The sequence below is a fragment of the Beta vulgaris genome, chromosome 5 (assembly GCF_026745355.1).
Source record: "Beta vulgaris subsp. vulgaris cultivar EL10 chromosome 5, EL10.2, whole genome shotgun sequence".
NCBI lineage: Eukaryota > Viridiplantae > Streptophyta > Magnoliopsida > Caryophyllales > Amaranthaceae > Beta > Beta vulgaris.
In genome coordinates this window covers 54924970-54950590 of record NC_079206.1, presented here as the reverse complement: position 1 = coordinate 54950590, position 25621 = coordinate 54924970, and the positions used below count along the sequence as shown (strand labels likewise).

The window sequence follows — 25621 nt, the reverse complement described above, 5'->3', positions numbered from 1 at the left end:
TGACATTTGTTTGTCTTGGATTTTAGATATATACTACTTTTTGGATCCGTGCAAAAATGCACAAGAAGTTTAATTTTTGAGATAATTTGGTACATTAAATATAATATATGTATATATGTTGTTATATGTTTTAAATCACTGAAAGTCTGCCTGTAATAAAAGCTGAAGAGGAAATACCAAAAAAAGCGTATTCCAACGAAGTTGATGAACATTACAAATGACATATTGAATAAAAGTAATAATATGAGTATTTAACAAACATTTTGAAATGCTTCTTTGTACACCATATTTGTAGTAACATTTTGAGGTTCCACGTTCTTTATCGGTTATTAAAATTTACAAACCCTTTTTGCTGGTAACTCTTGATACGGCTACATATAATTGTTCGTGGCTGAAAACTGGCCGAGGAAGATATAGGCCAACATGCAAAAGAGATTGTTTTTTACTATTATTAATTGTCATTGCAAAGCACACAACCAAAGGAAATTGTGTACTTTGGAACTTGATGAGAAATTTTGTTGCATCTGACGGTGTTAGTGTCATTCGTGGAATGAAAACCTTGTCACCCATATTACTTCCAGATACTATATAGCTCCTTCAACAATGCGATCGCTTAAGTGCTTAACGACCAATCTTGTACCATTACATAGTCCAAAACTTTGATCAATATTTCTTAGTACTTAGGAGCATCACTAATACCACAACCTTGAGTCATATACTATAGTTTGGTAATCCTCTACATTTAATTGTATTTAAGAACTCGGCAGAATACATCTCATTTATTCCAAAATATCCTACCTCTACTGAAAATGCATCTGAACGCAAATAAATTCTTTCTTCACATGGCAATTGAGATAACTTATAATTTATCCTATGTACTAAATATAAATCAATAAAAATTAAAGTGAAAGGATGTTTTCCAATTGAGTTTAATAAGTTTGACTCAATAGCTTATTACATAGGCAATACATCTCATCTTATATCTCACATTCAACTACTACTTATGAAATTGAGATCAAGATTTCATGCACCAATTCAGTTAATTTCATACTGGTATAACATGTAGTTTGCTTAAAGAGAAAAAAAATTGATAACTTAGTGTAACAGACTTGTTTTAAAAAGCTTTTATTAAAAGCTAATCATAGTTATTTATTTAATTATTTTTTTTCAGATACTCTTATTTATATTTGAGTTGGACTATGGATATTTACTGTGTTGTATTTGTAATATATTTATTTGTTTAATTTGTGAAGTTATTTATATTATATATATGTTTTGGATTTTAGTTATTTAAAATCATTTGAGTAGTATTTGTCGAAAGTTCCGAACTAGAGTTGGTTTATTTTAGATGAAACAAAACCCAAATCTAAACCCACCCCATTTGTCGGTTTAGTGATAAGCCAAAAGCCCACCTCTTAGCTCTTCTTTCTCCTTCTCGGGTATTCTAAACCCCAAACCCAATTTTCCCTCTCTCCCGTAAAACCCCAAAATCCAAAACCCCTTATCCCCTCTTCTCTCTCTCTTCTCGCGCGCCGATGCCGGTGGCTACAGGCCGGCGGTGCTGTCGTCTTCAGTTATTGCTCGCCGGAATTCTCCCTACTCTGTGTTCGCGTCGTTGTTGTTGTTGATGTTATTGCTGCTTCCCTGTTTTTTTCTCTCCTCCCTCGAAGCTCTCTTTTTCCTTGTCGCGTGTTTGTTGTTCGCGATTGTGCTGCCGCTCTCGACGCTGCTGTTGGGTGGTGCTCCGCCACCACCGCACGTCGTCTTGCTGTGGTTGTTTGTGGTCAGTGGTGCTATCGCCGGTGGGTTTTTCCTTCCACGTTCTTGCACGCGTTGCTGCCGGGTTGTTCGGGTTAGCGGTGGGGTAACGGTGCTGCTGTAGCGTCGCTCTTTTCACCGAGATGACCACTCATCCGCTTCTTATTGGTACTTTCCCTCTGTCTATGTTGTATTTTGAGTTGTTATTGTTGATGACTGTTGTTGTTCCATTGTTGTTGCTATTACTGTGGTTGATTATGTGACTAGTTAGGTATACAATTGTTCTTTGTTTAAATTAGAAAGCCAATGGTGTTGTTGATATGTTGTTGTTATTATGGCAGTTTTGTTGTTGTTGATGTGGTGTTGTTGATGTGTTGTCGTTGTTGGGTCAGTGTTGCCGTTATTGTTGCGTGTTGTTGAAGTTGTGGTGGTGGTGGTGGTGGTGGTGGAGTATTGTATTATTAGATTGTTAGTCATTGTTAAACTTAGTTTGGAGTGGCTTCTTAAATCAAGTGATAAATTAAGGCAGAGTATTGTTAGCTTTGGAAATTATTTATGATTATAAGTTCTGAAATTTGTTTAGTAAAATGTGTTAGTTTAGTTTGATTAATGGAATCTTAGCTCTAGCTATATCGAATTGTAAGTTATCTAATGAAGCTATCTATTCGATAGAGGTTATCATCTAGATTAGTAGGAGGATTTCCATTAAGAGTAATAAGGAATGATTAATGATATTACTTGGATTGGTTTATTTGATTAGTTAATTATTGAGGAAGGACAATTGATATTACTTAATATTATCGGAGTGGAATCATGAATTGAGTTAGTTTTATATAAATTAGATGAAAAATACTTGAATTAGTTAACAATTAAAGAATAGAAATGTTATGAGTTCAGAGGCGGTTTATCTTTCGTGAATCTAATGTTGATAGGAAGTTGTTAAACCTTAAATGATATTCATGTTATCAATCAGAATAGTTGTTCGAGTTCATTGTTAATTATGTTATAGAAATCCTGGTTTTTGGCTTAAATGATCTTTATTAGTGTTTAAAGGCGACTTGAGTAACATATTGATATAGTAATGGAATTATGTTATTGATTTTGTTTATGCGATATATGAAAGCTGTTTCTACGTTGTTATGGAAGTTCACTGAATTGTGGAAGGTGGTATACCTAATATATAATCAGAATTCTAATTGTAGTTTATCATTTTGTCAAAGTATATACTATATTAATAAGTGGATTGATGTGGTAAGTTGTGATAAGTGTTCTACTTATACTAGAATGATGTTTTAGATTTGGTTGGGTGTAATTCTATAAATAAAAGATTAGTTATATGAAAATCTATAATACTATAATAATGTGAAGAGTATGAAAGTTAGATTACTTAACTATGGATTAGATTAGTGAAGATGTGTTTGATAAAGTATTAATTGGATGACTATAAATAGAATAATATAATAAAGTGATGTTGATTGATTAGAATTGAGAGGACTAAGTTGGTTTATAAGATTACTTAAGTGCAAGTTTGTGCATTACTTTAAAGTAGTTGAGTTATATAATTAAATGACTTCTCATTAGAAGGGAGGTTGACTCGCTATACTAAGTAAGAATATGATCCATTAATGGTTGATATATAATAGTATTAGAATCGAACTTACGAGATAACATGGACCATAATTGATTAGGTCTAATCAACCTTTGTTTCATGAATCTCGAGTTGTGGAATCTACGCTAACTCTCCTTAGTTAATTCTAAGAGAGAGACTTATTGTAATTGTTGATGGTGTTTGATAACGGTTATTATCATTATTGAGATGAGTCTACATAGATATGTGAAGTGAAAAGAATATGAACTATCTATATGCAAAAGTAGTGATGTGTGGAATCGGGTTAGTAACTCTCGCTAGTTAATTCTAGCTGAGAGACTATTGTCACTATGGTTGGGTATTTTAAGAATATGATTGTTACTTGTGTGGTAAGTATGTTTTGTAATTGTAATTGAGTTGAATCGAAATGCATAACTATATTGGCCTCGAAATACTTCAGTGATTATAACTCTCAAGAAGAAGCCTTGCTTGTTGTTCAATGATTGTCAAGGATTACTATAACTATGGAATAGTTCTAAGAATGACGATTGAGTTATGAACGATAATCGAAAGGAATCTGAAAGGGGAAAGTAGCCTCGTCTGAGTCGACGGATGAGGTGACATGAACAGTGCCCCATGGACTGTGAACCTTGGGGGCCACAGGGAAACCTGCCCATTGCTCTGTGGGGCGATAATCGGGCGTTATATCAGGTAATGTGAAACCTGTGGATGGCTGATGAAATCAGCGGAAAAATGTACTCCGGACTAGTCGCGGTTATTGGCCAAAAGTAAAGCGAATGGTTGGGTGACGACCCCCACTGTCGGAGTGTAAGCTTTGTCTCCTCCGCCGCGTTCTCTTTCCCCCTGGTTAAAAGGAATGTTATCTCAAGTACGAAAGTTATATCGATAATGGATTCCCGATAAGGAATCGTATCGTGGTAAGTTGTTTCGATATTGGATTCCCGATAAGGAATCATATCAGGGTAAGTAGTGAATGTTTATTCAATATATGAATATGAATATCGATATTGGTTTCCTGATAAGGAGGCATATCATGGTAAGTGATACTAACGTTAGATTCCTGATAAGGAATCGTATCTTGTTATGTGGATTCCTGATAAGGAATGATATCTCGTTATTAGATTCCTGATAAGGAATCGTTATGATGAAAGTTGTTATGTCATTTATTGCTTGATACGGGTTTATGTACGACAGTATAATGGAATGATTGATAGAGTATGAAAACATAAGTTTGGATTTCTGATAAGAAATCAATTAAAGGAAGTAAAGTATATTACTTATATCAAAGTTGGTGACCTCATATTCCTACTATGGAATCGTGGTAAGTTAAAAGGTTGATCAAATGAGAATATATGAAACGTATCATTGTTAGGAGTCACCTTAGCGTGTTTGCTACTATGTAATTAATGATGTATTATGAAATGTGGAACTAGAAATATAATATGTATGTTCAACAAGATTATTGCTGCTAAACATGCTATGATGGATGTGATTGTTGAACTTATGTTGACTGCTGAGTCGTTTTTAAGTAAAAGCCACCAAAGCATGTGTTACTCTTGTTTACGGGTTTAGTACTCAGCTTTGCTGATGTGTGTATGTTGTTTTGTCATTTCTGTGGCCTGTCACTTGGTGGATGGCAGTATCTTAAATGTTTCAGGTTGAAGCCGTGAGTTATTCTTTTGCAAGTTGAAGCTAATACAAGTTGGGCAGTATTATAGTTGCTATCGAAGTGAGGACGCTTGTCTTTGTAATAGTTAATTGTTTATTTTCTATAATTTATTTCTACATTTAAGAGTCGCTAGTTAGTGCTCCTGATTCTCTATTGGTTGTTGCTCCGCGAAAGCGTTGAGATTGTTGAGCTTTGGGATTTGGAAATATTTTATAAACTGAAATTGTAACAGGTTCATATTATTTCTCGCTTTAGCGTTGTCCTATTTTCAAAGGAAACTCTGCCGGATTTTCTGTAAAAATTTATGAGAATAGAGTCTGAGAATCAGAGCATAGTTATAATAGTTAATTTATTTGAATAGAGTTGAGAATTGAGTTTCACACTCTCCGATGTAGTTCGGTGAGTGTGATGGTAATAGTTCGGGTTATCTCGACCAGAGTCTCTTTCGCTGTGCTTAATCCTCTGTAAGCTGGTCGGGAGAATCCGGGCTGTTACACTTAGACTAAATTAAATGAATGAATAGAGCAATATAAGTAATGTGGAAGTTAATTATAGGTTTTAATCATTATGTTCCAATGAATTTATCAAATGAATTTTCTAAGTTGTAGTGCGTATGTTTGGTTTTGATGTATTAAGTTAGTGTTAAACTACTAAAACCACAAAAAAAAAAAGACCTTTTCGTTGTGGAAAGTCTATAAATGTTATGACAAAGGTGCATGCTATGATAATATAATCATGTATATATGTTATCCCATTACCAAAATGAGATTTTTTTGGAGAAAATACATGAGTGTTTATATATGGCTGCACCCACATTATTATCAATGGCTTAGGCATACCATAAACCATTCCCATGAGTCAATATATAAAAGTGATGATTTAGAAGTTAAAAATAAAAAAGAGAAATTCATATTAGTTTAGAAAGGTAATTCTAATCTGGGCTTTCCTATAATAGACATACTTCCCTATATTGACACTAATTAACATAAAATACGTACACCCAGTCTCCATTTATTATATTTTCTCTTGCAAATTGAAATTCTATGGGAAAAAAAAAATACTTGAGTTATGACTACGCCTACATTACCACTTGTTTTAATTTTATCATATCAGAAACCACACCTATATATAAAACTTAAAATATGGAAGCAAAGAATATAAAAGCTAAATCCATATAATTAGTTTGAGAAATAAAACTAATATAAAATTGTCATTGATAAATAAAGAACACCTACATATAATGTTCCTAAATTTATTTTAATATACCTAACAGATGGGTTCAGGCATATATATATTATATGATACATTGGCATATACGGAGTATTAAGATAAAATTATGTTAATTTTTTTTCAATTATGACCTTGAAACAAAAGAAGTGAATGGACTTCGAGAAGAAATAAATATTTTTCCATATCATTATAATATCATTGATTATTTTTTACGCTTTCAAACTTTGAGAACTCCATGAAAACAATTCTATCTAAAATTTAAAAGTAATAACTTGTAATTTAAATTTTACGATCTTGTATTGAGAATAACTAAAAGTGGCTTACGTTCCCGTGTATTGTATGGCTATGACTTATTTATAAAATAGTACTATTGTTATTAATTTCCTGTAATTGACATGTAATTATCATAAAATACGTACATTTAGTCTCCATGTTATTACATTTTCTCTTGCAAATTGAGATCCTTGAGGAAAAAAACTATTTAACTTATGACTACACCCACATTACTAATGGTTTTGATTATGCCAGAAACCACACCCATATATAAAAGTAACAATATGGAAGCTAAGAATATAAAAGCTAAATCCGTATAAGTTTGAGAATAAAAATTAAAATTGTTATTTATAAGTAAAAAAATACTTATGTATAATGTTCCTAAATTTTTATAATATACCTAACCAAATGAATTCAGACATATCTTATATGATATATTGGCATATACGGGGTATTAAGATAAAACTAGTTATTAGGCCCGGGCTATGCCCCGGGTAAGAAAAAAATTATTTATTAATATAATATATTATGATAAGAACACTAAATATAACTTAGCCTAGTGGTTAGAACTTTAGTATATGTACTTGAGGTTTCGGGATCAAACCCTATACTATGCAATTTCTTAATTTTTTTAATTGTACATGGATTACATCAACTGAAATTCCTTAGGGAGAGCGCCACGTGGCACAATTACTTGTTTTCGCACGCCTTTTAATATATTAGTATAGATTATATTAAAATTTTGAAATCCTGGCCTTGAAACAAAAGAAGTGAATGGAGTTCGAGAAAAGAAATGGATATTGTTACATATCATTAACTATTGTTGTCGCTTTCAAATTTTGAGAACTCCATGAAAACAATTCTATCTAAAATTTAAAACTAATAACTTGTGATTTAAATTTTACGATATTGTGTTGAGAATAACTAAAAATGGCTTACGACCTGTGTATTGTACAACTATGACTTATGACTTATTTATAATAAATAGTACTATTGTTATTACATTCCTATAATTGACACTATTAACATAAAATACGTACATTCAATCTCCATGTTGTTATATTTTCTCTTGCAAAATGAGATCCTTTGTGGAAAAAATTACTGGAGTTATGACTACATCTACATTACCACTGGTTTTGACCATACCAGAAACCACACCCATATATAAAAATATAAAGATGGAAGCTAAGAATATAAAAGCTAAATCCATATAAGTTTGAGAAATAAAAATTAAAACGGTTATTGGTAAATAAAGAATACCTATGTATAATGTTCCTAAAAAATGGGTGGTTTTTCGATAGGAAATTAATGGTTAAATGATTATTTACTTATTCAAAGAAAAAGTGACTTGCTCCATCCTCCAGTATTATTCTCTTTGTTTTCTCAAGGTCTTGAATGCATACATTTGATCATTAGGTTTTTTAAACATAGTTATACATAACAAATTGGTCCTGTAGCGAGTTCATCATCTCGCTGTTTCTTGGTTGCCCCGCTCGTGAAATCAGCCCTCCCCTCCAACTGCTTTCAGCCGGATTCTGGCGCGCATCATCCCAAAAAAGAAGCGTCATCCACCGGATCGAGTATTGTTATTATAGTTTAAGTTATGTCTGGTTTTATAGTGTTTGTGTAAGAGCGCGTCCAGCTCAGTTTCATTTCTTTCAGTTCGCTTGTTTGTTTTTTAGCATTAGGATGTAATTCTGGTTTTTATTAATGCAAATTATTCCGATGTAAAAAAAAAAAAAAACAAATTGATCGAAGCATATCGCACGCAATATTCTAGATAATTTTAAAATGATTATCTTGTGATTTTAAAGTTTATCATCTATTATTGTGAAGATCATTTAAAATTTTGTGCTTTGCACAACTATGGCTTATTTATAATAATTTATATTTATTAATTTCCTATAATTGACACTAAAAAACATGAACTGATTAGAGTAACTTTAACCAATTTTTTTAGTTCAAAATTCATAAAATTGTATTTATTTTTATAGTGGTTTGAATTTGGGCCAAATACAAACCCAAATTCTTAAATTATCCAAACAATATATTTGACCCAATTCCAAGATTTCAAATGAAATCCATATTCCAAACAGATATAAATGTACTCCAAATCTCCAATGGGATGGACAGTCATGGACTAGTCTCAGTCTAGTGACGTCGTGAGTTATGACTCCGCGTCCTATTTTCAGCTTGAAACTCCTAAAGAGTATGTACGAGCGTATGATAATATCAGCTTAAATTAGAAGTGTTAGTTGAAGCTAGTGGACGACATAGCTTTGCTTTATGGAGTAGCCGAGTAGTACTACTATTTCTATTTTTTTTTTTACATCAAGATAATATGCATTAATTAAGAACAAAAGTACATCCTAATGCTAAAAACAACAAACGAACATAAAGAAATTAAACTGAGTTGGGCTCGCTATTACACGACAACTACAAAACCATACATAACTTAAACTATAATAAAAAAAACTCGATCTGGTGGATGACACTTCTTCGGGTGGATGATGAGCGCCAGAATCCTGTTGAAAACAGTGGGAAGAGAAGACTGATTTCACGAGCGGGGCAACCAAGGAACAGCGAGATTATGAACTCACTACAGGACCATTTGTTTCCTGCAAGAGTCACATTTGTGTGTGACTTAATACCCTTTTGGAAGGATATTTTTTGAGATTTCTCTGTCCCAGAGAAACTCAAATAAGTTGACGCGCTATAAACCCAAATGACAAATTGGGGAGCCGTCTTCAGATATCGTTTTGTCTAGGCAATGATAAATGAAATCATTACCAAGCGAGATTGAAATCTAACCAAGGTTAGATATCGAAAAACAATCCGATTATGAAAATCTAAACCCCAAACATGAAATCTCTAACTCTAACCAACCACCTAGATAGATGGATTTAACAAACACAACCACCATACTTGTAATACCCCAGAATTTCAAAGCGGAAACGAAAGAAATAATAATAGTATTAATAGGACGATGGCGGAAACATCGTCTTCTGGGAATGTCACTACTACAAGAAATGTGGTTACATAACTAAGTGATAAACCAACATAAGTAAAAAGTATAAATAAATTAAATTAATTAGAGTAATAACAAAAAGAGAAAACTAACTCTTCAACTAACTAAAAGTCTAGGCCTAAAACACCTAGCTTTTTAATGCTCACAACTCAACTCGAGCCCAAAACCAAAGGAGAAACCCATCAACATAACCTGCAAAATATACAACAACTTCCACAATCAGTGGGGAGTAACTAGCAGTTCTCCCAGCTCAAATAGGAACAGATAATGAACTTGAAAGAAATCAGAAGCACATCAAGGAACACATTATCAAGATACCGTACTCACTACGAGGTACAATATTCATAAGCAACCGACCGTACTCACTATGAGGTACAAATTATCATAAGCAACCGACCGTACTCAATACGAGGTACAAATTGTCATAAGCAACCATGCAACAAATGCGGTCAACGATGCAACAAATGCAACAAATGCGGTCAACGTTGCAACAAATGCAACAAATGCGGTCCACAAGCTCAAACATAACAGACCATACCGCCTGTGAGTAGACTCTTTGGACCATACCGCCGAAGGCCTACGTTGCATATTCGAGGAACCATACCGCCCTGTTCGAATAGCCAGCATATTCGAGGAACCATACCGCCCTTTTCGAATAGCTAAATTCTACGGATCATACCACCCGTAGTGAACCAATGGACCATACCGCCCAAGGTTAAGTAACCAAATCCTAGGACCATACCTCCCTTAGGATAATCAAACACAAATTCATAGGACCATACCGCCCTTAGGATCATCACACAAATTCCTAGAACCATATCGTTCTTAGGATCACATATCTCTAGAACCATACCGTTCTTAGAATCAGCTAACACAAGTTCCTAGAACCATACCGTTATTAGGGTTTCCTAATGAAGACCTCTAGAACCATACTGTTCATAGGGTCAATCAAACACAAATTCCTAGGACCATACCGTCCATAGGATCAATCCAGCTCTACAAGCACAAGGTATACACAACAAGGTACACAAGCAAATCGAATTCACTAACGAACAAGGTTCGAATGTGTGAATGCACAATAAAGCATAAGCCCTCAACATACTCCAAACCAAACAACCATAGGCCACCCAACAAAATAGGGCACATACCCTTAATGTAACACTTAAGTCAACCAAACAATACTCAAACACCCTTAGTATACATATCTAAGACCACTCAAGCAAAGGTGCACAAGCTGTAGACCAAAAGGAAACAAAAACGCAACAGCACAACTCAAGAGGCAGACCCCTCGTCGCGAGGTGCGACGAGCATCGCAGGTCGCGACAGCCAGCCACCCACGCCTACTCCTTCGAGGCTAGCACCAGCCACCCACGCCTACTCCAACCTCAATGACACATCGACACACACGGCAAACACTTCCACAAATATCCATACTTCACCAATAACAACAACGACAACTAAGATTCCAAGACGCAATCCAAGTAAATCAACCAAAACCTATTCTAACACACTTAGCATACATGCCTAACACAACACCAATCATCCTCACATGAGGCTAAATCTCATCAACAACGACAACTTCTCAAAATCCAAAGATAACCCAAGTGAACCAATGAATCAATTCAACCACAATAACAACAAGGATACAACTAATCAACAAAACTTAACAAGATGATTATAGTAGCAATCCAAGGTATGAAAACAACACCAACAACCATGAAACTACATGTAACTTCAATCATAAAATTCTCTAAGTTCTACCTAGCATGATACTACGTTCTCGAAAGTGATTCTAACAATCTAAGTTCACAATCTATTCTCTATCGAACTAGAATAACGCTAGTTACCTTTTTCTTGAATGTTGAAAACTCTTATTTTGCACTGCTCTGCTCCGATCATGAGTTCCGGTGATAAAAAGCTCGGATTTCCAATCTCTCTGGTCAAAGTAAAGAACAAGGTGTTATCAATGTTCTGTCCAAATTTGAAAACGATCCAACGGTTAGATCTCCGGCTATGGTTATTTTCGTGAAGGTGCAACAAGAAACAAAAACCGGATGACTCGTCTGGTTGCAACGAAAACTGCAGTCGCGTCTTCCCCTTTCTTCAAAAACAAATTATACCACAAGCAAGATCTTTCTGAGTAGATAGATTTTGACTATTCACACGCTCAATTCGGATAAGAAACGAAGGAGATATGATGCAAAGAAAATGGGTGTGCAGAAATGGACGAAAACCGAGAAGAGAGAAGAACTCTTTCTCTTCCTCTCTAATGGTTGGACGAGAATGGGGGTTACAATGAAGCAGCCTCATCTGATTAATAACCTTATAAAGCAAAGGTTTAAAGGTGATTATGAAGGTGGATTAATGGGGAATTATATAGGGAGTTACAAGAGACTCAAAGGTTAGCTTCATAAGCACGCACCAAAACTCTTCATCCTCCACAACATAATTGCTAATTTTTGGCTAGCATGACACACCACAAGCAATGCAACATTTCATCACCCAAGTCGGTCCAGCAACATTACAAAAATGCTACGCGACAAAACCGGATTCTAAACACCCAAATAAATAACGAAACTAATATAACCTTTAAAATAAATATCTAACTTAAAATAAATATATATAAATATATCACAACATATAAATATATATACACATTTTCATAACATGTTCCAAAATAATTCAAATAATAAATTATTTATTTTTATGAAAAGGAAAATACCATTTTAAAATAAACAAACACCAAAAATAAAGGGTTAAAATTACGGGGTGTTACAATACTAATCAGCCACACCATACTAATCCAAACAAAAAACATAACGAAAAACAGAAAATTAAACGTAAAAGGGAACACACTCCCAAGATCCAAAGCAACACCAGGTGAAGGGAGGAAAACACAACCACTGTGAGAGACTGTTTACACAAAACTAAGGGGAAGTAACTTGACTTTTGTCCTGATTCGACACTAAAGGGGAGGGGGATCCCAAAACTGATAATTAAGGGGAGGGGGAGGCCCGAAACTGAAAACTAAGGGGAGGGGAAGGGGGAGGCCCGAAACTGAGAAACAAGGGGAGGGGAAGGGGAGGCCCAAACTGATAAACAAGGGGGGAAGGGAGAAACACCACGAAACAGGGGAGAGGGGGAGCCCAAACGAAACTAACTCACGGTGGACGGTGGAAACTGCAGAGACAGGGCTGAATCAAAAACTGGTGGTTTGAGGGAGAGCGGCGACCAGAAATCCAGCGACAAGCAACATAAAAAAAAACGATCGAAACATCTCAAAGGCAAGTCTCACATGAGATGGGGACATATGGTGTGAGACGTGAGGGGATCTTTTAAGGAGATCTCAACTAAAAAGTAAAATTAGCTTACAAGAAGATTTAAACCCGTGACCTCTTGCTATTATACATGACACAATTACCATCTCAACCAACTTTTAATCATGTTTTAAGTGTCCACATTATTATATTTGTACCTTTTAAATGGTGAGTTTTCTTAATATATTTTAATGAGAATGGAAAAAAAATGCATATCAAGTTCGGAAAACAATACCAATCCGGGGTAATGCCCGGGCCCATATACTAGTTTAGTATAAAAAGAAATAACCATGTAATATACTAATCTAAAAGATTGAGGATAATCAATTGCACCAGACTGTTAACTTTGTGTTATTGAAACTGGAGTTTTGCCATTGATTTCGTACTTAGGTTCGCCTTTTTAATATTATCTAGTTTTAAAAGGTTTTATAGTATGGTATTCCAAAACCAAACTTTACGAATCTATATATATATAAGAGGGGTACTAGATAGATTATAACTTAAAATATCTCATAAGAAAAACTCAACTAATTAGAATGAACATTTAGTACAAATACAAGTCACCACATCATAAATTACTAACCTACAAGATTACTGCATCTGTCAAGAAACTTTAAGTAATGATGAAGGGAATTTCGACTGAATGCTGAGAGGGTACGAGAGCTTCGATGAGTCTTGACGCCGGTAAACCTGCAAGAAGTCAATTGGTAGGCTTCTTCCTTTGCCTTTTTTCACCGAGTCGCTGGGAGTTTGATGGTGCCGACGGGATCCACTGAGTTGCCCCCGAAGCCTATCAGTGGCTGATGGACTGGAGTAGTATCATTCTGTTGCTACTTGAGTTTTTTGAGGCAATCCAAGGTGATGATGTCTGTGGAGGACCCGCTATCGATTAGAATCCTCTTAACTCTTGAGTTGACGATCTTCATCTCAATCACCAAGGGGTCATCATGGGGTGTCTGAATGCGCCGAATTGCCTCTCTGAAGGTCATTACGGGGCATCTTGCCTGGATGTCTTCAACCTTTAACACCCGATGTTTCAGCTCTTGGAGGTGGGATTTGCGAGAACGATCGTTATGCCTCCCGTGGCAAATCCACCCGATATAACACCGATGTACCTTTCAGTGTCATCACTGTTAGCCCGATCTTCCTTTCTCTTGTCTTTGTTGTCAAAATTTTTGAGGTATCTGTTGAGCTTCCCTTGGTCAGCTAGATTGTCCAAGGCCTTTTTCAACTCTCTGCAATCATGGGTGGTGTGACCGCACTCCTTGTGGTACTCACACCTTAAATGCTTGCCCCGCCGAGTGTTAGATGTCTTGATGGGGGTGGCCTAGGAAACACTGACTTTTCTTTGAGATCCAAGTAAAGCTCCCTTTGGTTCCTGTTAAATTGAGAGTCCTCCATACTAGGGAAAGCCGGTTAGGCTGAGGGTGGGATCGAGGAGCCTTGGTCTGATTTCGGCCGTTGCGGTGATCCGTAAGACCCTTGTCATCTTCCTCTTCCTCCAGTTGTCGTTGCTCGACTTACACATGTCTGAGGCTTATATAAACTTTTGTGCTCGGGTCATGGATTTCGTGAATGTAGTAACTTCATTCTCCGCCAAGGACCAATTGAACTTGCCCGACAAGACCCTAGACATAAGCGCAGTGAATGATACCCCATCTTGGAGGTCTGACAGCCTTAGTGATTCTTCGTTGAACCTCTTGATGTAATCACTTAGACTCTCATTGTTCTCTTGTCTAATTGACATTAAATGGATGCTAGTCTTCTTGTGTCTCCTTCCTGCAATGAAGTGTTGAAGGAAGAGTGCCTCCAACACTGAGAAGTTAGTGATAATTCCGGGAGATAATTATGAGAACCAGCTAAGCGCCAACCCTTTGAGCGTGGTTGGGAAGTAGCGACACCATGCAGCTTCGCGACCCATTTGCACACTTATTTGTGCTTTGTATGAGGCCCATATGGTCAGTCGGGTCCGTTGAACCTACATATTGCTCGATGAGAGAGACTTTTACTTTGCCTGGGTTAGGGGTGTCCATGATTTCTTTGCTGAAGGGGTCATGAAGTTCAAGACACCTCTATTAACCATCTAGGGGTCCCCACACTTGCGTGGCTAAGATGAGGCCGAGTCTCATTCATCCACCCGGTGCCTGAGCGAGCGAGGAGGGGATCTCTCTCGTTCTCGGCGACGAGAGTAGAGCTGATCAGGGTCACACTCACGTCTAGATGGGGCTACCCTTGGCGCTTCCTTCCTATTTAGGATTTCTCAAGCATCCATCTGCCCCTTATGGAGTCGATTTTTCTTCGATTGTCTGATGGGTGTCCCTATGCTCACGTTCTGTCCGATGGGGTCTACGGGTTGGCTGAGGGGGTCTCTGAGCTGACTGAGGGGATCTTTGCTCTTTCGGTTGTTCATGTCTCTATGTCGAGGGCTGATGGGGTCCAACGACATGTAATCTTTGCATCCAAGAGGCTCCTTCCCTCGCCTCCACCTTAGGCCGAGGTTGGAGTTTCGGTTGAAGAGTGACCAACATGGCCCTTAAGTTTCGTTCAATGTTTTCAGCTGGTCTGCTATCCTCCGGAGTTCAGCAGGCAGAGGAGGTTGTGGATGAGGGGGTCCAGCTGGCTGAGGCTGAGTCCCATGCTCTAGCAGAGGTGTAGGGCTCTCGTCCTGATGAGGGTCGAGTGTCTCAACGGTAGGTGTGCGATGAAAAGGTGGATTAGGTTTTGGCTGAGGAGCTTTACGGTTTCGGCGGATATGTGTCATTTCAGCTCTCGGTTGTGGCTTGATATTGTTATTTCCCCATAAACGACGCCAAACTGTTTCTGTCAAGAAACTTTAAGTAATGATGAAGGGGATGTCAACTGAATGCCGAGAAGGGACGAGAGCTCCGATGGATCTTGGCGCAAGTAAACCTACAAAGCACATTGGAAAACTGCCCCGAGGGTTTTTCCTGGAACCCCCTCTGACGCTCAAGTCAGTAATTGAGGTAGAGAGAGAAAGCATTAATTGTAGATAGAGATGCTCTACCTTTTTAGGTTAGAATTGAATACTTTTTGACCGATGAAGACAACCACTATTTATAGTAGGTAACAGTCTTTGGGGGAATGCTTCGTTAAGGTCGGTGAAATCGACGCACATCCGCCATGACCCATTGGTTGTTTTTACCATCACCACATTCACAGCCATTCCAGGTAGTCGCGTGGCTCGATGAAATCTGATGCCAGTTGTTTATCGACCTCTTCCTTGATAGCAGCGTTCTTCTCCGAAGAAAAGTTTCTTTTCTTCTATTTTATCGGCCTTACGTCCTCATTGACGTTCAGCTGGTGTACCATAAATGCTGGGTCAATTCCCGGCATCTCATTTGTGGAGAAGGCAAAGACGTTAGCATGACTGTGTAGAAGGCTTATCAAGTTGACCTTGACGTCATCTGCCAGGTCGGCCCCGATCTTTACTGTCCTCTCCGGTCTATTCAGCTCCAAACTGATCTCTTATGTCTCACCCTCTGGGCTAGGTCTTGGCAGGTCTGATGGCCTTCCCTCAAAGTTTTCCATTGATAGATCCTTCTTAGCTTTATTCTCAATTCGACGCCTTTTCCTTTCTAATGGCGGTGTCTCCGTCGGTCGTTTATGATCAGAGTTCTTTAGAGTCGTCAGGTAAGAGGCCCTGACTGACTCTTGATTCCCCTTATTTTCTCCGGTATCCTCTTGTTTGACGTATAAATCATCATCAAATGGTAGGTGGACACCACCACCTGGGTGTCGTGGATTAATGTCGCCCAGTGATGGCGTTGTATGCAGCTGGGGCGTCAACTACTAGGAATTCTACCATTAGCTCCCTGAACTGAGACCCTTCTCCGATCTTGACCGGTAGCTTGATAGTTCCCTCTAGGAAAAAAGATTCCCCTGTAAACCCGATCACAGGATACGAGACTGCTTTCATACATGACATCCCCAGACCTATTTTCTCAAACATGTCGAGGTATAGGATGTTGGCGGAGCTGCCACCATCTACCAAGATGCGATGAACCATTGTTGTTGACATCTACAGAGATACTACCAGGGGGTCATCATGGGGATAAATGATTCCCTTAGCGCCCTCTGACGTGAATGTCACCGACGGCATGCTTGGAAGTGTCGGCCACTTTCTGGTATTGTTGTAGTTTACTTGGTGCCTAACCTCTTTTAGGTTAGCCTTGGCAATGTATGCTACCCCCGTGTGCCGGTCCTCCTGAGATAACGTGAATCTCAGTGATCCACTCTTTCACTGATTTTCTGCCGCCATCTTCGTCCCCCATGTTCTCTCTGGATGGGGATTTCCAATCTATTTTTGCTTGGTACTACTTGAAGTAGCCTCTTTGCACCAAGTCTTCAATGCCGTCTTTTACATCCTTACAGTCATATGTGATGTGACCGTAATTCCTGTGGATTTCACACCACTTTGACTTATCCCGGCCCTTATAGAATATTTTCCTAGGCATTTGCCACTTATCATCTTTCATATGGAGCTCATAGATCTCTGCCCTGGACATTGTCATAGGGGTGTAATTGCGATAACAGTCTGATCGCCCTTCCTGACCCTTCTTCTTATCCTTCTGGTACTTGTCCTTATTTTTCTTCTTTCCATCCCCTTCCGACCGCTTAGCAGCTGCTGCCTTGTCGAACTATTCTCCACGGATAAAGTCGTTTGTCTTCCCTATGACTTCCGTCAGGCTAGTCAGCTTTTTGCGACCTAGGTAACTTCTGAAGGCATTCCCTTCTCTTAGCCCCGTCATCAGAGCTAAGACTGCCACCTCCTGCTTTAGGCTAGGGATAGTGACAACTTCTGAATTGAAGCGTCCGACGTAGTCTCTCAAGCATTCTGACTCTCCCTGCTTGATGGACATCAGCTCGCCGATAGTTTTCTCCATACGCTTGTTACTGACGAAGTGTGCAACAAACATGGAAGTGAGCTGGCGGAAACCAAAAACTATTGCCGGTGGTATGCTTCTGAACCATGTCTGACCTAGTCCAGTCAACGTAGAAGAAAAGACCTTACACCATACCGAGTCGGTATCAGTGTACAGCAGCATATGTCCTTCGTACACCGAGATATGATCCTCCGGGTCTGTTTTGCCGTCATACTTACATGTCGGCATCTTGATCTTCTCCATAGGCTCTTGGAGTATAGCAGTTGAGAAAGGAGAATTTCGTAGAGACACCGGTGATCTCCGCCAGTACTCGCTCTCTCTTCTGGGCTGAGTTGACTGTTGGATCTCAGTGAATTGATCCTCTTCTTCGTTTCCCCCACCCAATGGTTCCGTGGGGGTCTTGGAATTCTCCACCTGATCCTGGTAATTCCGACCTTGGTCACCATGGCGGCCTGCCAGAGAGCGCATCTTTCTCATTGGACTATGGGGCGTACTCAGGGGACGCTTACCGGCTTGACCGGTCGGTGTTGTCTGGCTCGCCATGGCCTGGAAAACCTATGCCGCACTCCTGAGCTGTTCAGGAGTGAACATATGTTGGAGTGCTTCAAAGATACCTGGTTAAGGGGCCTCAGTAACCTTCTTTCCCTTATCAGCAGGTGGCTTGGGAGTACCTACCACCGGTTACAGGGTCGAAAAGCCCGATGGTGCTTTCCCCAGTGGGACATTGTTCTTGTTAGTTCCGGCATCCCAAAAGTTTGCTTAGGATCCATGAGAGTGGTATGCTGGCAAAGTTATGACTTAAGACTTAAAGATATAGTTCACCCCTCCTTTGAGCGTCAATTGTTCTTGTATGGAATAAATAGTAGGGAGTGAACCGATATCCTTCGTATGTAAGCCGGTTTGGCGTCCTGCAAAATAGAGCACGTAAGCTAACCTCGGGGGTTGATATGAGGAACGCCCTTCCGATGCCTAAGTCAGTAATGGGTAATAACCGGTATATCTCAAGTAGAATATGATAATATATGTGAACGTACCTTATGACTCAGACCAAGGGGGGTATTTATAGGAGCCGGCAGTGTCCTTGCTAGGGTAGGACTCTGCTCCTATTGGTTGGATACAATTCTATCCTCTTTCAATACTTATCTTTAGGCCCATAGGTACATTAGATAATTATAATGACTGGATCAAGCCCAGGCCTACATGAGAATAACACAGGTTACGAGTACCATCAAGGTAGCCTGATAAAATCGTTATGACGTAGTCAACGGTCCTTTAGCAAATACATTGGCCATGACGATCCTTAACGGTCAAAACGGACCGGTATGGAACTTAGTCAGCCCCCATACATATATGATTAGTAAGATGAATAACTTCGAGGCTACACTTACATATTGCCCGACTCAGAGGCTAAGTATTTGAAAGAAGGGGGAAATCGTAAGAGGGAATTTTTATTCAAGTGTCCACGACTTGGTAAAATACGAACCCTTTACCTTTAAATTATGGTGCGAAATCTCTACATTAAGTTAGAAAGAAAGGAAGTAAGTAAATGAATTCTTCACTTCTTATTAGTGAATGCAAATTGGTGAATAGGGTGGTAGATTACGCCTCACGTGCTAGACCATAAAGCATTAAGAACGATGGAAGTGGACTTATAGGTTACAAGTTACACATAAAATTTAGTGATTCACCAGCCAGCTTCGACAAAGCACGAGCTCCACTCAATAAGCAACACTACTTTCCATTCTCACCACATTTTACACCAACTTTTTTTGTTTCTTGTATACGTAGTCTTACAAGTCCAGTTAGACTTCAGCAAACCTACTAATTGCAAGTAGTAAGAGTTGGTATTTTTAAAGCATAAGTTGGAATTCTGCTAGTAATTTTGTGAAATACTTGTTTTATTATTAACACTACTAATTGTTAAAAAAGAAAAAAAGACTTGTTAGCAATTTTGTAAAATATTTAATTAGTTGCTAAATTATTAAAGCATAAGTTGGAATTTTGTTTTGTCAAGCAAATTGCTCTATAGAAAGTACTCCCGGCCCTCAAGCCTTAAGTCATTCTTTTTTTTCTAGGAAAAATTCACAAGATGTGGCCCAATTATTACCCATTTTCTTTTATAAGTCCAAACTATGGATTAATCTCTACAGGTCCCAAGTTTATTATCTTGTGATTTTTAATGATCCAGAGTTACTTATAATCGGTTTAGATTGTAAGATTTTAAAATGTTTACAATCTTCGAACACTTCCAGCAAGTGGCAAAAACCTATAAATTGGGACCAACATTTACAAATCTTACCTTCTAAACCAGTTATAAGTAAGTGAGGATCTATAAAAATCACAAAATGGTAAAATTGGGACCTGCAGGATATAATCCGTAGTTAGGACTAGAAAATGAGTAATAGTTGGATGCCCTCTTGTGAATTTTTTCTATCATCTTTTAGTATTATGGTTAAATTTAGAAAACTTTGACTATGAATATTTTTTAACACTCATCTATTATGTTTTAGTTGCAATATATAGTTTGACTTTTATATTTAACAATGCAACACTTTAACCTTTAAGTATCTTCAAATATATATAATAAAAAGTTTATATTTGAAATTTCATATTGAGATGAATTAATAAAGTCTTAGTTGATTATGTTTTTGTTTACTTATGAATTTTCAAACATGGTCAAAGTAAGTTTCTACATAGCAGAAAAATCTAATTGTTGCAAGTAAATAAGAATGAAAAAAGCTTTTACAATAAATCATAATCCCTTATTATTCTCATACTAGTTTGAACATTTTTTTTTAAAGAATAATATAACTAATAATAGAACACTTAAAATCTTAAATGAGTGAAGTAAGCTAAACACATATTAATTGTACCCTCCATCTCAAAAATATTTTCCATTTTCAATATTGGTGCTATTTACAAGTAAAGAGAATCTTCTAAATTCTTTTCAATATAATAGAAAAAACAAAGTCACGTGAGGTCTTTTTTTCTATAATTAGTCGTGTGAGGTCTTGTTTGGTTCATCAAAATGAATATAGTACCAAAATCAAACTTTTATAATTTTTATTGTAATACTCCGTATTTTTAATACTAATTTCGTACTAATTAAGAAAATATAAAAGAATTAATAAAAAGGTAGTTTAATTTATTTACAAGTTAATAGGAATAAATTATTAGTAATATGAAATTGTTAGGAATTTCCGGAATTTTAAAAGAGTAACCTAATCGACTAGGGTTACTACCTTTTGGGAAGGGAGTATAAAAAGAAAAGAAGAGAATTTCAGAAAAAAACCTAAACCTTTCTTCTCCCCTCTCCCACCGACTTTTCTCTCTCCTCACTCTCTCCTCAGCCGATCTTCCCTTGTCTTCTCTCTCTCGAATTTTTCAGCCAATCTCTCTCTCAGATTTTTCTCTCTCTCGAATTCTCTCTCAATCTCTCGCTGCTATTCCTCTCGCCTCCTCCCTCCCGTCGCGTTTTTGTGCGTGAGTGGTAGTGGTGCGAGACGGATTCCGTCGAGGTCTTGGCGAGTGGTTCGAGGGCTGTGTGCGTAGCCGTGTGTGTGAGTTCGAGAGTTTTTGTGCGAAGAGCGTCGTGGTTCGTGCGAGTGTTGCGCGAAGAGGTTCGAGGGTTGTGCGAGGGTTGTGCGAAGGACGTTCGAGGTGTCGTGCGAGTGTAGCCGCGCGACAAAGCCGAAGTGGTGCGAAGAGTTGTGCGGTGTTCGAGGGAGTTGTGCGAGCGTGGTTCCGCGTCGTGCGAAGTGTGGTGGCGCGACGATTCTGAGTCGCGCGAGCGTGCGAAGTCGCGAGGTTGGTGCGACGGTTTCGGTTGTGCGCGTGGGAGTGGTGCGCGTGTGTGGTGTGGTGTTCGATTCCGGAGGTCGGTCGCCGGAGTTCTTTTGCCGGCGAGATTTAGCGGTATAACTTATGTACCTAAACTATTATATCAGTTTTATTATTTAGATTTACTGTTTTCGTAATTAAGAAAGGTTTGTAAATTATAATTAATAATTAGAGTGTTTAGTAATTTATTAGATTGTTAACTAGTTAAGTTATTGTTCTGTTTTAAGTATAAATTCTGGTTAGGTTTGTAATTGGAATAAGTTGGAAGTAGGAAAATTGTGTCTTATTATTAGTTACAGTTATTACTGTTTCATGAGTAATCTGTTTCATGAAATCTGACTTTGGACATGGAACTTACTTTTGGACATGGAACTTACTTTTTGGACACATGACTTACTCTTGGACATATGACTTACCTTTTGGACATATGACTTGACTTTTGGACATAAGACAGGCTGGACTTATGACATTTTGGATTGGTAAATTAGTGGACTAATGTTACTAAATAACTTAGTTATTCACTAATTCTGACTTCTAAAAGACGTTAAATTCACTAGATTAGAATTATAACGAAAGTTCTAGAATAGGGTTTTAACTATTGCGTAATTCGAATCGATAGATCGTTATGGTCTTAGTACGTAGTAGTTGTTAGTGTTATCAAGGACGTAACATAAAGCTTTGTTTTTAACGATTTAGGTCCCAATTTCATAAGCGGCTCGTTCTATTAAGTCAGCAAAATTCTCCGTTACAAGGTACGTACGCGTACCAGTTTACTTTCAAAGCTTAGTATCATGTTTAGGTTGCAGTTCATGTTATTGGAACTAGTACCATGATAGGGAACTTTTGATTGTGATGTTTGGTTAGACGTTTATAACGTGGAATCAATATGATGCATTGAAATATGTTGCATTGAAATGCGAAATTCTATCGTAGTGTAACATCAGCATTATTAATCTGATCTATAGAGTAACAAGAGTGTTACTAGGGATAAGATTGAGTTTGGTAATTAAGAGAGTATGTAAATGACTCCTTAAAGTTATAAAAGAATGATTGGTAATAAAAGAAGATTATGGCGATACTTGTAGTTGGACTCCCTACAAGTATAGAACAATGGGGGAGTGTAGGACTTGTCCTACACTCCTACGCAGGCCTACTGTGACGACAGTAGTGTCCTTATATTTTGATAACTCAAGTAGGCGGAAGGTTCCGTTCGATCTTGGGGGATGCATACTAAGGTGATGGGTGTGAGACGGAACAAAACCGTATTTGCATTTCATCTAATAGACCAAGTTGTCTATTAAGGATTCAGTAGCCCGTATGATTCTAGTAAGATGACGGTGCCCGTTCGATGCCAAATAATGAAAGATTAAAGGATGTGAGATAACGTAGGTTCATATAACAGTTGTAATGTATGCTTCATTTATATTCATATGGTTTCATGGTTCATTACGTACTCAGCATAGCTGACCTGTGTGTTATTATGTGTTTGTTGCCTGTGATGAACTATTGATACTTCAATGGGGAGCAGACTAGGTGAGCTGGTGCTGCTGCATGACATCAAGCATATGGGGGCTAGACTGTAGTTGAAGTTAACTTTTGTTTGATCATTATGAATTTTATAGAACATTATTACATGGTTTGAGTTTGAATAAAGAGGGGTCATCTATGATTCCCGAGTTGTAATTACATTTTCTATTCCGCTGCAATTTGGTTTTGAGACAATGAATTTGAGTTACCGTATTTCTAATTATGCCTTGCGTTCCATCGCGGCGGTAACACTCCCAAAGTCGATGCGACGTAGCATTAGACGTGTATGGATTTTGGGGGTGTTACAAAACTGGATTCAGAGCCAGAAGCTCCTATTTTCAAAGACGTTTTCGAAACGATTTCAAAACGGGTAGTATGGGCTAGGAGCATATAGATCATGTCATGTGCATTAAGTCATAGGCATGTTATCATTGCACTTTGTTTGTATCTCGAACTTGTATGTTCTCTGTGTAATTGAAATGTGAAAGGTTCTTGAAATCTTCAAATGTGACTAGATTAAGAGAGTGTACAAAGATAGGTCTAAATTGATTAGACTCAAAACTTATTTAAGTATAAAAACTATTTTATTGATCGAATGAGCTTGATTTCACTTGTGGATTTCAAAGTTAAAATGAGCATTTACTCTTTACAAAAACTTAGACTATTCTATTTTGTTTTACTTCCACAGATGGTTCACGACATAGGCTGTAGGGACTTTTTGATGAAACAAGTAGGGGAAGACTGGGATATGTGGTTCTTTAAAATGAAGTCTGCTATGGATTACAGAATTATGCAAGGGGAACAATGGTTACGATCTGAGGGCTCTAGGATACACTTCATGCTTCGTTATGTTCCAGATATAGAGCCATATAGATTTGTTCATCGTAGGTATGGGGATATGTGGACTCCAGAAGGGTATTTCAATAGGAATAAGCATACCTACGGATATCAGAACCTGCCTTCCGAAAGCACTTCCTCACTGACCTTAAATACTGCGAGAATGAGTGGAGGGTTCGTGAGACCAGGGGTCAAAACCCTTCTACTTCATCTGAAAGGGAAAGTTCGAGCAATAGGGCCATAGATGGGAATTCTGAGAACCCAGGGGTCATACCTGAACCGCCATCAGCACCTGTGGCAAAAAGGCCAAGATACCAGCCATTTGAGGATGAGTTATTAGCTGATGACTTTCAGAATCTTAGGACAGTCACTTACGTCTCTGATGATGAAAGGAACAATAGGACCTTCATTATAGTGTTGGGTGGGGTCCAGGTTGTACCAGGGTTACATGGGGAGGATGATGATGATGAGCCACTCCACTAGAGGATATACCAGTTGAGGAAGAGGACCCTGCTGAGAATGAAGACCCTGTTGAGGATGAGAATCCTGTCCAGGGAGAGGATCCCATTGATGAGGAGGATCCCATTGAGGAGGAGGATCCCATCGAGGAAGAAGACCCCGAGGAAGACCTAGGACCCATACTAGAGGATATATTCTTTGAGGACGGCGAGCCTGAGGCAGATGAGATTGACCTTGATGGAGGGATGGAGGATTCTGGATCAGAGGATGAAGCTCACCGTCTTGGCCCATAGTTCTTTTGAACATATATGTAGGATTAGGATTTTTGTTTTATTTTGATCGTTTTTGTTCATTTGTTATGTTAGGGATAATAAGGCTTGCATGCCGATTAGGGAGTAAATTATTTGATTTATATATATATATATAGTATTTCTTTACAAATATTCATTCCCATTTTCAATAATAGTGCATAGTATTATCTTTTATTGTTAATTATGGCATCTTATTTTGGATGATTGTAATGCAAGTCAGTACAGACTTAAAGGTGTTCGCAAATTGTATATGTTGATATGTTAAATGTGTATTCGTTGAATAAGTTAAAACAAAAATTATGTGTAAGTCACTGAAATAGCTACTATGTTAATTTCAGCGCAGAATGGTTCGATCGGGAGGCGCCCCTGACACCTCTCTTAACATCGAGCAATCGATACGTGACCTAGTACAGATTACAGCCAACTTAGCCCAAGGTCACAGCCGGGATGGGAACCTATCTGAAAAAGTGGCCCGTAGGAACCCACCTATACTAAATGGAAAAGGGGGACCTGAAGAGTTGGAAAACTGGGTTGGGGAATTTGATAAGCTTTTCTTCACCCTAACCTGTCCTGACGAGAAAACAGTGCCCTTAGCTAGTTACTATCTGCAGGGGGATGCCCATTTCTGGTGGACCCAGGCTAAGGACAACCTTCTCAGCCAACCGGGTTTCGGGTGGGAAACTTTTAAAAAGGCCCTAAGAGACAAGTACTACCCTCCGTATCTTAAGAAACAAAAAGCCCAAGAGTTCATGATGCTGGAACAAGGGACCATGTCGGTAGAGGAATATTACCGAAAATTTATTGAACTGATGAGGTTTGCCCCAGAGATTGCCCCTACTGAGGAGGCTAAAGCCTCACG

At 38.1% G+C, this 25621-nt stretch overlaps 2 long non-coding RNA genes across 2 annotated transcripts; one reads left to right on the top strand and one right to left on the bottom strand.

Annotated features, from left to right (window-relative positions):
• Nucleotides 1-1418: 1418 nt before the first annotated feature.
• LOC130591538 (uncharacterized) lies at nucleotides 1419-5278 on the top strand. The gene is made up of 2 exons (XR_008969295.1): nucleotides 1419-1926; nucleotides 5008-5278. It is a non-coding gene; the product is annotated as an uncharacterized LOC130591538 (long non-coding RNA).
• Nucleotides 5279-9496: 4218 nt separating this feature from the next.
• On the bottom strand, nucleotides 9497-11881 carry LOC130591537 (uncharacterized). The gene is made up of 2 exons (XR_008969294.1): nucleotides 11415-11881; nucleotides 9497-9759 (listed from the first exon to the last, which is right to left on the bottom strand). It is a non-coding gene; the product is annotated as an uncharacterized LOC130591537 (long non-coding RNA).
• Nucleotides 11882-25621: the final 13740 nt, after the last annotated feature.